Source organism: Cyanistes caeruleus, chromosome 3 (genome assembly GCF_971803275.1).
Source record: "Cyanistes caeruleus chromosome 3, bCyaCae1.hap1.1, whole genome shotgun sequence".
NCBI lineage: Eukaryota > Metazoa > Chordata > Aves > Passeriformes > Paridae > Cyanistes > Cyanistes caeruleus.
The window spans coordinates 38,567,240-38,577,997 of NC_141703.1; the positions used below are offsets into that span (position 1 = coordinate 38,567,240).

The following is a 10,758-nucleotide window of genomic DNA, read 5'->3' on the forward strand; positions in this document are numbered from 1 at the left end:
ATATAAGGAAGGAAGTAGGTAAATATTTCCTTCCAGTCCATGAAATAAAGTTTGGCATGCATGAGGCACAGCAAACACAACTTTAAAAAGTCTGTATCTTTAGAATACCAGATCACGTCAAAAGTAATTAACTGTTTATCACGTAGCAACAGGGGTTATTACAGAGCACCAGTTCTACCATAAGCATTCATACAGGCTTCCCAAAATCTCAGCTTGGAGGACATGCAAAAAGAAAGTGACCTTGAGGTCAGAAGCAAATTGCTGTTATACATCACCAAGGACAGCATGTCAAGTACCATATTTATGTGTGAAGTGGGAAGGAATTAATGAACAGAATTCAGACAGTGTATGTTCTCTGGAGCAATACAAATGAATGATGTCTTGCAGCAATTATTGAGCCAGACCTGTTCAGATAGGAATTACTAACATATTAACATGGTAAATGATTTGTTAACCATCATGACTTTAAAATGCATAACAAAAAGTTTACATTATTTTATTCTGAGGCTTTTAACAAGTTTTTCACTTCCCAAATAAACATTCAGTTGTGAAGAGGTTGCTCAGCTATCATGAGCACTATACACAGTGCTCAAAATTTAGACTGCTAATGCAATATCTAATGTTATATAACAAGTTCCTCGGTATTTTCATGAGGCTGACATAAATAATTCATGCCTGAATGTTCAGTTGTCAGTGCAAATGACACCCAGTGTCTGCTTGGTTTTACCACTTGATTTTTTAATTCTGAATAACCTGCTCTTTACTGCAGGCCAGATTTTGTCACTCTTGTCCCTTTCACAGAGCATTCCACAAAGATAAATCTAATCAGTATCAGTGATTAAGAAATTTGGCAAAAGACAAGTAAAAGCCATCCTTAACAGGAATAAACACTGTAAGAAATGTCCTAAAATCTCTGGCACTGAGCTATCTTAGAATTTGTGAAGGAACAGTTTACAGTTTTAGGCACCTACTTTCAAAGCACCTAGCAAAGTGACTTCCCTCTAGTGCTGCCTGAAAGAGAAAATATTTTATTACATTTTTTAACAGATAGAAAAATACTTTGTAGGCCTGTGGTAGTGTAGACAGAGTACAAAATTCACTTTGTATTCTTTTTTTTTTTAACTGAGAAGGGAAAACTTTTAGGCAAAGCTAAATTGCCAGTCATTTCCCAAGCAAATAACAAGTAGAGGATAAAACTGGGTGTTAAAAGTGTGGTGGTGGGTACCACAGTACCAAGCCATCTGTGCAGTTTTTATTACAATTTCCCTCTCTTTCTCAATTTCCTCAACTGCAACTGCTCATTTTAGTAAGACAAACATTGACATTTATGCTGAGATAAGTTAAAATCTATGCTGTGCTTTTGTAAAATGATGTGTGAAAAATCAGAAGACCAAGTTGGTAAAGTAATTTCACAAGAAACAAATGTGAGATTGCTTTATAACATCATCAAGAAACCAAGTATAAAAAATACCATAGACATAATAGAATTAAATTCCTCAAGAATGGAGAAGTAGATATTTTTTTGGTATTTTTTTGAGCCTGCAGTGAACATAAGTTGAAACTGAAGCAATCTGCATATGAGAAAACAATCAAATACCAGGTCAACAGCTTCCGCCTCTCAAAATAGTGTGCGAGTCAAACAGCTCCTGCTGACTGGAATCTTTTGTGCAGTTCTGGGAATTTTTGTTCATTGTGTGAAAAGTTTATGAGAAAGAGAGAGAGAGAGAGAGAGAGAGAGAGAGAGAGAGAGAGAGATTCTGGAATAAACTAGTGCCTGCCTAAACTTTCAGTGATTTGCCTTCATGCACCTCCAAGGTAATGAAGCATGAGTTCAAAAGGTTAGATTTCACACAAGTCAGAGTGGAAGCCAAGAGGGAAACTTCACATTTAGAGCCCTTTGTATATGAATGGTTCCAAAGAAAATAAACAAAAGAAATCCAATTTAATTTAGTTGTGAAGGTTGTCAACAATTGCTGCAGCTGAAGGGGCTTCACACATAGTTGACCTGACTACATTATCAAGTATAAACTGTGCTTCAGTTTGTTTGCTTTGTCCCCTGGATACGTACAAGCATGGCTTTCTGGTGAAACATTCTTCCAGAGACAGAGAAAAGTGAGAATCAATCCTTCAACAGACTGTAAAAAAATCAATATTTTTCAACAAATCTGACACTTATTTATGGAGCTGTAAAAGGATTAAATAAATGGTAATATTTTTCTTGACTTATACATGACTTCCATGAATTGTAAAGCATATGGCTGCTTGCTATGTGTATGATGCCAACTATTCTGCCAACAAAAATTCCCCTAATAATGAAGAACTTTCTCAAAGATTCAAATGCTTCTTGTACTCTCAGGAATCATTTTTTTTTGCTAGGCAAAGTTTCCTCCCTGCCTTCAAGAAATTTTCACTCCTTCTGTAATATTAATGTGATTTTTCTCTCCCTTCATTGTAAAATCTGGAAGGAAAGTGCATTTTGCTCTAATCTTTTGGCACCTGAACATTTAATTAAAAGACTCTCATATCTCTCAAAAAAAGCATTAGCTTTGGCAAGTACCTCAGCACACTCAGGAAATCACAAAGAAAATATCCTACTGTAGACCTCTGTTTACAAAAACTACAAGGGCAGACTCCTTACCTTTCTTATTCTAGGTTTGCAGTGTTTTTAATTTTTTCACTGCTGCAAAACAGGGAACTCAGCTGTTGTATATGACTAGGTCATACATTCTTCCAGATGTCATACAGAGAGCACACATGTTTGATATTTTGATGGAAGTGGAGTCATCCTCTGAGCTAGAGTGTCCTCAGTCATCAATACCGTCTGTGAACCTAAGTAAGTGAACCCAGGAAGCATCTTCACATTATCTTTCCGCGCAGTCTGGTCTGCCAGACTACTTGAACTTGTCTCTAACTGTGCATCATCACGGACAGCTACATTGGTGTAAAGAATTTGTAAGTCTATCTGGATCACTGGCACAGGTCCTGCATAAAAACTGTATCCATGAGGGTCACAGCCTATCCCACCCTAATAAGTCTGAACTCAGTAATTTACTCTGAAGAACTTTGACTTCCCTCTGTGCATTTCCACTGATACCAAATGAATATTGTTCTTCTACATTTGCCTGTGAGAATGCCCCCTCTTCAGATGGAGGAACTTGAGTGGCAGGCTGGTAGCAAAGCCATTTAGGCACATAACATCCTTAGCAGAAGTCAGTAGAATTTTCATTTGAGCAAATGTTTCTTTGTTGTACTTTCTGGCATAAGGAAGTGTGTTATGGAAGCAGTTAAATTATTTTGCCTTCTCCCCTACCCCCTCCTTTGTTAACTAATTTTTTTAAAAGATTTTGAACTGGAAGTACAAATTTTTCATTATGCTGAGTCTTTCCTACAAGAAAGACTTAGGCTAATTCCAAAAGAAGGCTCAAGGGAGAATGGTTCCTATAGACTAATCACAACCTCAGGGAATTGGCATATCTATCTTGCATGTTGCTATGCCCCACAGATGCAATTATCTCACACCAGCTGCACAATTTATTGTGACTGTTAATGAAGGACTAATATATGTGCAGAATTATACAGATAAATCCAAAAGCAGTCACATATAAAAGACCAGCAACATTTACAGGCAATTATTGACCTAGTCAAAATATATTTTTCTGTATTCCTGGAGACCTCACTTAAGCAATGAGTGATGCTACCTCTGTAATATTACTTGTGTAAGCAAGGATACGGGATCAGGTCCCAACTAACCAACTTGAAGCACGAACTGTAGCAGCATGCTGAAGTTGCAATTTAATGAAGTGTCAGTTATAAACTGCCAATTTAAAATGGATTAGGTAGTCAGATTCACAATAAAAATCCCCTCTGGGGAGAATCTTGGCCTACTTAATTCACAGGCATGGAAACAATTAAATTGTAAAATAACTCTGCATGAAGAAGTCATTGGAGAAATTGTTCCTGATACACTTTCTGCAAAATACTAAAAGTTTAGTTTTAAAAAATACTTATGTAAATATAAGAACTGAAAATGTCCCAAAATTTAATTGCAATATATAAGAAAAAGTGTAATGTGTCAGTACTCAGCTTCTCATACAAAATAAGACTATGCAAATTTATCATAAACATCTTTGCCACTTTCTTCTTTACCTCCAAACTTTCCCTTGGCTTTCAAATTTCCTTAGTCAAATTCTTCTACCTCTGTCCCCCTCCTTTCTGCCACCCTTCCAGTGAGGGCCTGCATGCATTCTTGTAACAGCCAAACCTTTGCTACAATAATGAAGTAAATTAAGTAAATACAAATTCTTCACAGCTATTGGTGAGAGAAGGACAAATAACCTCTATTACTGAAATATATTGACTCTAGTCTGCATTAACTGGCACACAGACACATACATGCACAATTACACCTATATGAAGTCAGACTTCAAAGACAGGAAATTGATTCAAAAACTTTGTGGGACCTGAAATGTTGATTACATTTCTTTGGCACTTGGGTGCTTCAAATACCTTTACTGGAAAGACAAAGTAAAAGAAAATACTAAAATGCCCCTGATGTTAACAAAACAATTTTTTTTTTTTAATATTCAGAGAAAATTTCTTGGACCATGTAATTTACCTGAAAAATGAGCAATATTCAATTTACTCAAATTAATTTTCCCAGTGTGTAAAAGCACAAGGAATTAACTACATATTAAGTAAAGATTTGGTAATCTCAAGGTTCCATACATTTTTTTTTACGGATCATTTTTCATGGACTTCTGGGCTGTAGGCTATTTCATAGACTTGTAGACTTAACAGACTTCAAGGCTGTCATAGACCAGATGGCAAGACACAAAACAGGAATAAGCTCTGTAAAATAAATGGCATTTGATATCTTCCACTTCAGACCATCCTTCATCCTGGAATCAAATGTAGATAGATATCAAGAGTCCTTCACAGCATGATATTCAAACAGAATACTAAAAACATAGACATTTTGAGTGGATCTTCTGAAGATAGCAGTTTCTGTACCTAATTTTTCAATGAGTCACCTATTTCAACTGGTCATCACATGTTCACTGTCTCCACTTGCAGAAAAAAAAATCTACTGATCCTTGCTGAATTATTTCAGATACAAGATTTTTAAGAGATGGGGTACTGCAGAAAACAGCTGTTATCTAAGAAAGACAGTCTTAAACAGGTATGTATGTAAATTCAATTCTTCCATTTAAAAGACACCAAGTGCAGTACCAAAAGGCAGTAGATTGAAGAGTATCTTTTTAGTCCAATATAAAAAAAAATACAATATAAAAATTAAAACAAATTTAATCTATGGCATTAGTTTTCAAACTCATTTAGGCACTCATTTAGCATATGAAGTAACAGCTCATATCCATCCTCCTCCTCAATAGCGGACCTTGTATGTCTTAAATAGAGGAACTCCATGTCTTGTCCCTTAGGCTTCATCCAAAATTCTACAGATTATTTTGAGCTGTGGAAATAAAAAGTAAATTTTCCTCATTTCTAATGTTGAAGGTGTTGCATTGTGTAGAAAGAAACCCCCAAATTTACCAGGACAAAGACAATAAAAAAGGGGGCATGATTTTCAGCCCCAGCAGAACCCTGGTCTCAAATTTCTGTTTCACATCCCATTTTATTTGTCTGATTCGCTGTTTTTTTTTAATGTGAACCACAAAACTGGTTCACTGTTTTTTGCTTTGTTTGGATAGCATTTTTGAGCTTCCATGGTTTTGCTGTTGGCAGATCTGACCTCATTAACACCCTCATTGTTCATGTTGGCAAGTGGCTAAAGTTCACTTTTGTTAAATGCATCAGTCTGCTCAACCAGCTGTAAAAAATAAAAATTAAAAAAAGCCAAAGCTATACCCAAATATATTATTGAAATTAATAAAAAAACAAAGCAATCTAATGAAGTATCCAAATAAAGATAATGTCATTTTAGTTTGAAAATACATTTGCAATGCCAGTGCTTTACCTGAAAAACTTGTACAACTTACCAGAGCTAAAAAATCCATGAACGCTGACAGGTTCTGACACTAATGGTTTAAAACCTGATGGCAACGAACAATGAAAAATTCCTCTGAAATCCAGGACAATGCATTACAAGCAGTTGTACAGCTTCCTAAACCAGAAATGGTGTCAAAAGGAATTTCTTAAGCCAGAAAGAAGCCATACCTTCCAAATGGAAGGTAATGCTGATGGAAGCTGATGGTCTGTCATTGGGAAAGAACATTCATCTGTGTATGGAAATTCCTAACATCTACAAAATTTTTCAGGCTGTACCTCTTAGCCAGTGCTGTCTGCAGGTGTTGGAAGACAAGGAGAAAAAAGCAGTCTTGTGGATGTTATTATCTTGCCTAAACCTTTCTAGAATAATGCAATTCTAGAAGAAAATCCTGTACCTTTAGAATTCTAGCCTTACCCATCTTTGTGAAACAGTTATCTTAGGGGAAGTTCAGGTTTGCAGTCCTTAGTGTTTGAACATTATCCTCACAGGAATCCACAAACACACAGACATAAACACCATGGCCACTGTCAGGCTGGCAAGTAACTTGTCAATCAAAGCCAGTCTAGCAAGAGGTGACACCAGGCTGTCAGAGGTGGTTTCAGGCAGCATGAGAAGACTGCATCTTGTACAGCAGGACCTGATACATTACTAAAATAAAGGAGTCCAAAAATTACAAGCAAATGCAGCTACACAGTGAAAGAGAGCATAGTGAAGAGACACCTGAGCTAGCAAAAACCTGCAATAGCAAGCGGCAGCATTGCAGCTGAACTCCTCACAGACCTCAGCAGAGCAGATCTGGACACACTAACATTCAGTAGTGGGAAGTGTTCAGCTGCATGTAGTGCTGCAGTAAATGAGTCACTGCCTCAGATCTCTGTTAGCTCAAACATCTCCATTTCATGTGTAGACACAGGTGGGGAGATTAAATAACTATCAATTTAGACTTGCCTTCAGACATGCAACTCCTGTTTCTTTTATTAAACTATGAGAAGAATAGTAAAACAAACTAATCCAGAGGAAATAAAATTGCTCAGAGGAATAATTATAGCAACTTTCACCTCAACAGCTGGGTCACTGGTTCAAAATCATTCAAATCACTTGTGACTGAAAGTCATTACCAGTTGACTCCACTCAGTGAGCTTGTGCTTCAGGTCAGAGTAATAATTACTGCAGGACTAAAACCGCCATTAGTGGCTCCATTAGTAAGGAGAGAGAGAAAAAGAGTGAGAGAGAAGAAGTAGCAGTCTCAGTCTCATTAGTGCTGCTTTCCAATCAAGAATGAGAGGAGAAAATACTTTGAGGAATCCTGCACAGCTGAGGCCTGATTTAGCTGCCCAAACAAAGCACATTTGCAATGCTCCAGGATATCTCACCTGCACTGCATCTGCATCTCCAAAAGGACACAGGTCTTCCTTGGACCTCACCTGTCACATCTACCAGTGCTGTGTAAATATGATAAGTAGCCAACCTCCTCTTGGCCCTAACTAGATGTCCATCTGGGGACAGCTGAGTTCTGCTCTTTTTATTCCACCCTCCCTCCAACGCTTCCAAATTCAAACCACAGCTTCAAAAACTGTTGTGTTATTAATAAATTGAAGTCTTCCATTTCCCCTGTTTTTTTGTCTTTGACAACCAACAAAAACCACACAGATATTAGGAAATATTGTCAGAAAATATGTGCATATGAATGATGAGAACCAGGTATCCAGCAGACATCCACCTGGGGACCCATTTTGCTAAAGATTCCTTATGGCCTGATAGCTGCTGTTTAACACCAGCAAATTACCTGTATCTGGGATGGTTATTTTCCTTATAGAAAGTGATATCTGAGCATTTCTCTATCACAGAAACAAACTGAAGAAGCTGAGCTGAGGAGCTGCTCTAGGAAGGGTAGCCAGGCTAGGAGTAAGATTTATGATGGCTCAGTGTGTCTGGACGTGCTGATGGCTCTCTGGTACATGAACTGCAGTGTAATACAGCTGAGCTAGGATGTTAAACCCACTGTTCTGTCAAGTCAATGATAGACACAGATGAGGCCAGGTGAAAAATATGGATTTACATCAGATGAAAGGAAAATCAAAACCTTTAAGAGATGTGTTTCTTATGTTTTCAAAAGAAGCTCTGTGAAAATACCAAGTATTAATGATCATGAATCCAGAGGGCTACAACTAGAAAGCATTTTTTTAAAAGCAGGGACAAATGTGTGAATACTGTATTAAAGATTTATTATAGAACATGTCTCTTTGTAGCAATTTCTGGTAGTTTTAAAAAATACATTTGCTTATATGACTGGATTCTTTATACCCAGATACCATTCATAATAACATATACTCATAATAGCAGGATGGCCTTATTAACATTCCATATTTAAAAGATCAACTGACAGTTCAATTGGGTCTTTTAATATTGTAACAGTTTTTCTAATGGTTGCTATTTTAATTTCTCTGTCTCTTTTAAAATATCACTCTCTTAAATATTTATCTCTCTCTTTAAGCACGGTGTTTTAACCCAGCATCAGTTCCTTAGATTTTAAGAGAAAGTTATTACAACACATCAAACATATGGGCTCGTTTCAGCTCCCAGTGTACACACAATTATTCAAAATAAAACACTATTATAACCTATTCGTTACCAAAACATGTGGCTCAGTCAGTAGTTTTTGCTCAGAAGTACTGTGGGATTAATTTAGCAAGAACAATACAATTTTATTTTTTTTCTCACCTCACTCTCATCTCTGTAGATCACACAGGAGAAGCCAGAATTGCAAGATGAAGTTCACCATCTCTCCCTTGCTCTGTCCCTCACTTATATTTCATTCAAGGTTGTCTCCACTTTCAAGACAACAATTGCTTTCACAAAATGGGAAATCTATTTTCAGAATTTATATTGCCTTTTGGAATTACAGAAACAGATAAATCTTGCAACACTGGTGGAAGCAAAAACTTCAAACTATATGGACATAGTATTGAAAACCTGAGATAATTCTGGAGTCTTTTTCACAATAAAGATTTTTTTTTTTCTGTTTCTATATGAGAAGGGGAAAAAAGCCTATGGGAGCATCTAAGCTCAAGGAGCCTGACCTTCTGTTTATGCCTGACCTTCTGTTAATGCCTGACCTTCTGTTAGAACAGAGAGCACTTTTGCTTTCCAGGGAGTAAATTCAAGCACTGAGCTTGGAACCATCACTGATTGGGTCCCTCTCCCCTGGCTGTGTTTTGGGGCACCACACACAACTGCTCTCATGATAATGTCCAGGGACATTTCAAGGTATAACTTGTCCCCAGGATCCCACAATACGGTTATAAAGTAGATATATATTGGTTTTGCCACCTTCTATCCATGCAGCCTTCAATTGCTACCCCAGCAGGCTCTGCACTCTCAGGATCCTCACACCACTCCCTGGAGCAGATAAAACACACACTTCGATTCATGCTGTAAGAATTCCAAAACCTCACATTACTTCTATTTCTTTGACTTAGAAAAAAGTAGGCCAAATATTTATTGCATTTAAGGGCTGCAGGAGGGTCATGCTTAATGCAAATGACTCCAGCACCCAAATGCAGAGCAGGGAGGAGGCAGCTGCCCTGCCCAGAGGGCAGCTTTCTGAGCAAGGGGATGCAGCATGGCATGGGAATGATCTCCACCTTGTCACCATCAGCAGCATGGGCACAACCAAGGAAGAAGGCAGAGCTCTTCCTCACAGCATTCACTTCACTTTCATTCCTGGAGAAGCAGGAGCCACCAGCAGCCTCCTAAGTGAATGCTGCTCTTTGGGCTGCCAGTCCCCCACTCACACTGGCAGATAGTAAATCCAGCAGGCTGAACTATTAATTATGACCTAGTTAGTTTGATGTTCACTGGGATAACTGTAAACCACAATTGGCCAATTCATGACATTTGGGCTGACTTTGAGAAGGATGTGAGGCCCATGGGCCCACTCCTGTGCCTGCCTGTGAAAGAACACACAGGACAAACAGACGCCAAATCAAACTGTAATTCACCAATGATGTGTGCTGGCATCTCGTAGCTGTCAGAGGTTTCAGGCCAGAAAGCAGACCTTAAACCCAGTTTTTAAAGACAAAAGTACTACTAGCACCTTTATCTGCTTAGAAGCATATTTTCCATTTAGCACAACTCCACAACTGTCTATACAAACAGTGAAAAACTGAAAAGTAAGATTGAAAGAAATCTCTTACATTCATAAGTCAGGAACTACAGAGTAACTCTGATATGAGAAAATCAAAGCAAAAACATGTCCTAACATGACCAGTTTTAAAAGAAAAATATATTTGCATGCACACGTGGACACGTTCTATTTACTCATATTTTTTCACAAGATTTTCTGAGCAGAAAGAATCCAAAGATCATGTTGCTGGGGAAACCAAAATGATGGTGTAATCTTCTAAGAAAGTGTGAAACGTAGAATTAACACCACTGAATTGAATTTAATAACTCTGTGCAACATCAGACCTAGCCATAAATCAATATTTAATTTTCTCAACTGTATTACAGATTAGTTGTAACCATTATATCTCTAGGGAATACAAACCATCCCACAGAGGGTCAGCCTACCCAAGCAATATTTTGCAGGATCTTCTAGTGGATAGATGACAAAATCTTCTTTCAGAGTTTGCAACATCAGCTTCCATAAATACTTAGTTTTTTACATTCTGGATAGACCCCTAATTTTCTTCTGTATTTGGTTTTACCCACTTAAGCTCAGTGATACTTATAACACATTACACCTATCA

At 37.6% G+C, this 10,758-nt stretch overlaps 1 long non-coding RNA gene across 4 annotated transcripts; it reads right to left on the reverse strand.

Moving 5' to 3' along the window:
* Window positions 1–339: 339 nt before the first annotated feature.
* On the reverse strand, window positions 340–7,270 carry LOC111922742 (uncharacterized). 4 transcript variants are annotated; one of them, XR_002860690.2, is made up of 5 exons: window positions 6,422–6,835; window positions 6,175–6,299; window positions 5,997–6,050; window positions 5,396–5,470; window positions 340–4,898 (listed from the first exon to the last, which is right to left on the reverse strand). It is a non-coding gene; the product is annotated as an uncharacterized LOC111922742 (long non-coding RNA). The 4 variants fall into 4 exon arrangements; XR_002860691.2 differs by having other exon boundaries at window positions 5,997–6,079; window positions 6,422–6,793; XR_015284433.1 differs by lacking the exons at window positions 6,175–6,299; window positions 6,422–6,835 and adding an exon at window positions 7,066–7,270 and having other exon boundaries at window positions 5,997–6,121.
* Between the last annotated feature and the right edge of the window lie 3,488 nt (window positions 7,271–10,758).